The sequence below is a fragment of the Phoenix dactylifera genome, chromosome 7 (genome assembly GCF_051530095.1).
Source record: "Phoenix dactylifera cultivar Ajwa chromosome 7, Ajwa_hap1_PhDact_Kaust_v1.1, whole genome shotgun sequence".
NCBI classification, from domain to species: Eukaryota; Viridiplantae; Streptophyta; class Magnoliopsida; order Arecales; family Arecaceae; genus Phoenix; species Phoenix dactylifera.
In genome coordinates, this window is record NC_143196.1 from 27,669,558 (window position 1) to 27,675,557 (window position 6,000).

General features: G+C 40.7%; 1 non-coding gene across 1 annotated transcript; it reads right to left on the reverse strand.

Annotated features, from left to right (window-relative positions):
• Positions 1-1,135: 1,135 nt before the first annotated feature.
• On the reverse strand, positions 1,136-1,208 carry TRNAR-ACG (transfer RNA arginine (anticodon ACG)). The gene has a single exon. It is a non-coding gene; the product is annotated as a tRNA-Arg (tRNA).
• Between the last annotated feature and the right edge of the window lie 4,792 nt (positions 1,209-6,000).

Here is a 6,000-nt window from a genome sequence, read left to right on the forward strand (position 1 = left end):
TAACGATAGCCGACGCTCACCAAACACTCGGGCGTTCCTAGCCAGCCATATCTGGTATGCTATACAAGACGCCCTGATAGCCAATCCCTGCATCTGAGGTGCACTAGCCCACAGCCGAACCTCCTCCAGGAAGAGATCCCTCCCACTCCAGGTGTCCTCCGGGATCCCAGTCAAACTCCAAACACCTCTCGCCTATACGCAGTGGAATAGAACATGATCCACCGACTCATCCACCCCACAGTCTGGACATGAGGGGGAAAGGCTCATACCTCGTCTACACAACACTGAGCATGTCGGCAACCGCTCCCAGGCCACCTTCCAAAGAAAGAGAGCAACCCCTCTGGTGTAGCCCAAACCTCCACACCCAGCCACAATCTAGGCCCGGCTGTGAGCCTGGCTGAAGGAGCCGGGCAACCTCTCCGATCCCAACGCTCGCTCGAGAGATAGTGCTCCAGACCCTGACATCTGGACCTGCTGATCCCGAAAGGGGAATCGACTGAACCCGCTCTACTAGATGCTCTCCAAACAGCTGGCCTAGTCTGTCGCCATCCCACTCTGCCTCTTCCGGCCGGAGCAGATCAGAAACTCGAAGTCCCTTCCCCACCTTAGTGCTGATAGTCGTCGGCCATAGTCTCAAAAAAACTACATCAACCCATGGGTTCTCCATCACATCAATACTCCATCCGTCGCCGATCAAGCACCTTGAATGGCCATAGGCATGTCTATGACGGTGAATTGAATAATAGGCGGGTTACCTCCGTGGCTCCGCCACGTAGCAAAAACTGATATCATGCCGTGGGAGCCAACTATGAGTACTCATACTTTAAGATTCGTGTTAGACTTTATATTGTAAATTAATTTATAGTCGATATGAACGAAGGCATAGTTTTTGTCGTACTTGCTTGGCCTGTTCTTTTCGGCCGTTGGATGGGCAAAAGGCAGCACCATCCGACGGTAATGGGAGATTAGGAGCGACATGGTGTGCAGCACGTGGAGATCTGTAGCACGTGGAGGGGTGGATTATAGCGTGAACGCGCGTGCGGCGACCCGGTGACGTGGCGCGGATGGCGGAGCGCAGAGAAGTGACAAAAAGGCTCGTAAAATAATGCACTAATAGGTTAATATAATACGCCGGCGACTCCACTGGGGATCGAACCCAGAATCTCTGGTTCCGTAGACCAGCGCCTTATCCATTGGGCCATGGAGTCTTTTCTTGGGCCGGCCGGAAGTCTAATCTTACTTAATACGCTCCTATGGTCCACAACCAGTCAACCATTCCCCCACGCCCGTTCAGTTTGCCGGTGCCAACGATGACAGGATCAGGACTACTGTGAAATGGTCCCTGTGACTGGGGGAGAGAGAATCCTATCCTAGTTATATTTGGGAGCAAATGAATGCTAGAATTGCTTGTTCTTTCTTTCTTTCTTTTTCGTACAATAATTGTTTGTTCTTTATTTATTTTTGCTTTTTTGATCATAAAGGGAGGCTAGAAGGACCCACCCAACTTTTATGACTAAAGATAAAAAAAATTACAACTTGGAAGAGAGAACAAGATCAATTAGAGAGGTAAGGGATAAATAATAACCACCTCAATAAAAACCAAGCAATAGAAAGAGAGTAAGAAATATTCTTGATTTTGTTACGAATTCTCCTGAAAGCTGGTAGCTTTTTTGATTGCATAGAATAGACCACTGATTAAAATTTTGAAGGCCAGCGCTAGCAATAGAAATGATGGAGGATTGCTTGTTAAGACAAATCTGAGTATTTCTCTTATTTCAAATAGCCCAGATTATCTCCACGAACAACATAAGAGTAATAGGCTGAAATTGTTTTGAGAAATTTGTGTCTCCATTCTATACAAAGGTCCTGAAAGAAGGTTTGAGGATGAAGAACTTCAAGAGAGAAACATATCCCTTTCCAAATGGTAGAGAAAAGAAAGCAATAAGAGAACAATTAATTCACTGGTTCCTGTGTTTGATGACATAAAACACAACCTCCTATGTTCCTACCTATCTTTTTTCCAAGGATATCGCTTTCTTCAGAGCCAGAGAAAATATTTGCATTTCAGAGGTACATCAAGACTCCAGATAGAAGAAGCAAACTGACATCTAATTCATCCGACATTGAAGAATTGATAAATAGATGCAGTGAAGTTACCTTTTCTATCAAGTTTCTGTAAAAACATCTGTTCATAGGATCATAATAGAACCAATCATGAAAAGGGAGCATACCTGGATCCATGAGTAATCTGATCGATAATTAAGCTTAGTTTGTTTCTCCCTCTTGGCCCCTGTTCAAACACCCGGAGATGGAGTCCGTTTTTTTTTTTTTTTGTGTTCCCGTTCTAGGCAGAGGGTGAGACCCCTTCGAATATCCTACCATCAAGGATATTATGCTTCCACTTCTCAAGGAGATAGTTACGGTAATCCTCGTAACTGACCACGATGTGGTCATGTGGGTCAAAACCCAACATTCTCCCACTTGGCCCATATGACCATACTTTGGTTAGAATGATATAAACATTAGGCGCGCATCATTCTAATCCACAGTCAGTTGGGTCATCATAATACCATAATTAAACAACTTACTAATGCGAGTCAAGGCGGTTCCACATCAACATAATGACATAGTTCCTTCCAAGTACTACAACACTAGCAAATTATTTAACCACAGTCCATAAATGAGAAGTATCTTTAATGGTCAAACATATGTCTTTGTTAGAGACAATTCCTGTAATCATACATTCAAATCCATACATGTACATATATTTGAAGAACAGAAAAATCAGAAACATAATCAATTATATCTAAGTGTCAAAGAAATAAACATAATACAATCCTCAATCAATATCATGGATTACAACTAAGACCCATTCTTTCAACATGCTCTTTAAAAATCTTCGGTTGTAAACCTTTTGTCAAAGGATCGGCAATCATGAGCTCTGTCCTCATATTTTCTATAGACACATTTTGTTTCTGAACTTCCTCCTTGACAACAAAATATTTAAGCTCAATGTGCTTGGCACCATTAGAATATTTGTCGTTTCTGGAGAAATGGACGGCTGCAGTATTGTCACAAAAGATTCTCAGCGGCCTGGCAATAGAGTCGACAATCCCAAGTCCCGAGATGAAGTTACGCAGCCACAAACTATGAACCGTGGCCTCAAAACATGCCACAAATTCTGCTTCCATGGTGGACGAAGCAGTGCTTGTCTGTTTGGCACTTTTTCATGAGATTGCTCCTCCAGCCAATAGGAACAAATAGCCAAACGTTGACTTTCTACTATCCACACATCCAGCAAAGTCTGAATCCGAATAGCCAATCACCTCAAGGCTATCTGACTTTCTATATGTAAGCATGTAATTCTTTGTTCCTTGCAAGTATCTCATCACCTTCTTTGCAGCTTTCCAGTGATCCATCCCTGGATTACTTTGGTATCTTCCTAGCATTCCAACTGCAAAACTGATGTCCGGTCTGGTACAGGTCTGAGCGTACATCAAGCTACCAACTGCAGAAGCATAAGGTATATTTTCCATCTGCTTACGTTCCAATTCATTCTGTGGGCATTGCATGAGACTAAATTTATCCCCTTTCTGAATTGGAACAACACTGGCTGAACAGTTCTCTATACCAAATCTCTCTAGAACTCTGTCTATATATGCCTTTTGAGACAACCCTAACAATCCACGTGATCGATCACGAAATATTTCAATGCCTATCACGTAGGTTGCCTCATTCATATCTTTCATTTCAAAGTTCTTTGAGAGAAAAACCTTAGTTTCATACAATAAGCCAAGATCACTACTGGCAAGCAATATATCATCAACATATAGGACCAGAAAGATAAACTTACTCCCACTGACCTTCAGGTATATACACCGATCAACAGTGTTTTCCTTAAAACCAAAGGAAGTGATGGTATCATTGAACTTGCGATACCATTGTCGGGAAGCTTGTTTAAGACCATATATTGACTTCTTTAATTTGCAAACCATATGTTCTTTTCCCTTTAATGGAAAACCTTCGGGCTGGTCCATATAGACTTCTTCATCTAAATTTCCATTCAGAAAAGCAGTTTTTACATCCATTTGGTGCAACTCTAAATCATAATGTGCAACCAAAGCCATAATGATTCTAAATGGGTCCTTTTTAGATACAGGAGAAAATGTCTCTTTATAATCAATGCCTCCTTTCTGAGTGAAACCTTTGGCCACCAGTCTAGCTTTATGTCGTTCAACATTACCCTTTGAGTCGAGCTTGGTCTTAAAGACCCACTTACACCCAACTGTCTTACAACCTTCGGGCAAATCAACGACATCCCAGACTTCATTCTGATCCATTGATTTTAACTCATCTTTCATGGCATCAATCCATTTAGTAGAATCAATACTTTCTATGGCTTATTTAAAAGAAACCGGATCTTTTCTTGTCCCTATATCAAAATCAAATTCTTGTAGATAAACCATATAATCATTTGGAATGGCAGATCTTCTTTCTCTTTGAGATCTCCTTAATGTCATCCCTTGTGGTTCTTCTACAACTTGTTCGGTGGTGATAACTTCATTATGGAGTGTTTGATCATTAATTTGTTGTTCATTGTTATTAAACTGTGTGACAACTGTAGGAACAACAATTTTCTTAGAAGTCATGGGTAAAGGGACTTGCACCCTAACTTCTTGAATTTTCACATTTTGTGTTTTATCAATCCCACTGGTTTCACCATTCTCGATGAATTTGACATTACCGGTCTCTATAATTCTTGTATTATGGTTAGGACAGTAAATCCTATACCCTTTTGATTTTTCGGGATAACCTATAAAGTATCCACTAATCGTTCTAAAATCCAATTTCTTTTCATGTGGATTATAAATTCTGGCCTCCGCCGGACAACCCCAAACATGCAGGTGTCTTAAACTCGGTTTCCTTCCCGTCCATAACTCAAAAGGAGTTTTTGGAACTGCCTTATTAGGAACCTGATTTAATATATATACAGCGGTCTTAAGGGCTTCCATCCACAACGATATGGGTAACAGAAAATTACTTAACATACTCCTAACCATATCCATAAGTGTACGATTACGCCTTTCAGCTACTCCATTCTGCTGTGGCGTTCCCGGCATAGTGTATTGAGCACGTATGCCATGCTTTTCTAAGAGTTTAGCAAATGGGCCAGGGTGTTGTCCTGTTTCATCATACCTACCATAATATTCACCACCTCTATCAGACCTGACAATTTTCACCTTTTTATCTAATTGTCTTTCAACCTCAGTAATGTATACCTCTAGGACATCCACTGCCTGAGATTTTTCATGCAACAAATAGATATAACCATAACGTGAAAAATCATCAATAAAGGTGATAAAATACTTCTCTCCACCAAATGATGGAGAGTCAAAAGGCCCACAAATGTCTGTATGGATAATTTCAAGAAGTTCTTCACTTCTTGTGGCAACTTTCTTTGTGTGTTTGGTTTGCTTTCCCTTAATGCAATCTACACACATACCGAGATCAGTAAAGTCTAAGTTTGACAAAATCCCATCCTTTACTAATCTCTCTAATCTTTCTTTGGATATATGACCCAATCTTTTATGCCCCAAGTTAGAAGATCTTTCATTTATCAGGTTTCGTTTAATTCCAATATTACGATGCAAGGTCATAAGAGTTTCAGCAAAATGATTATCAAGATTTACTTTATATAAGCCATCACACAAAACACCAGAACCAAGGAAGACATTGTCTTTGAAAAGACGCAAACTACCATTCCCAATTTTAAAAAAAATATCCTTCAACATCAAGTTTAGAAACAGAAATTAAATTTCTAGAAATAGAAGGAACATAAAGAGTCTGAAGCAAATCTAAATGACAACCAGTATTTAAAAACAAACGATAGGTTCCAACAGCTATTACAGGAACTCTAACCCCATTCCCCAAAATGATAAAACTCTCATTTGGATCTTGCATCTGGGTTGTAAGGAATCCCTGCATCGTATTTGAAACATG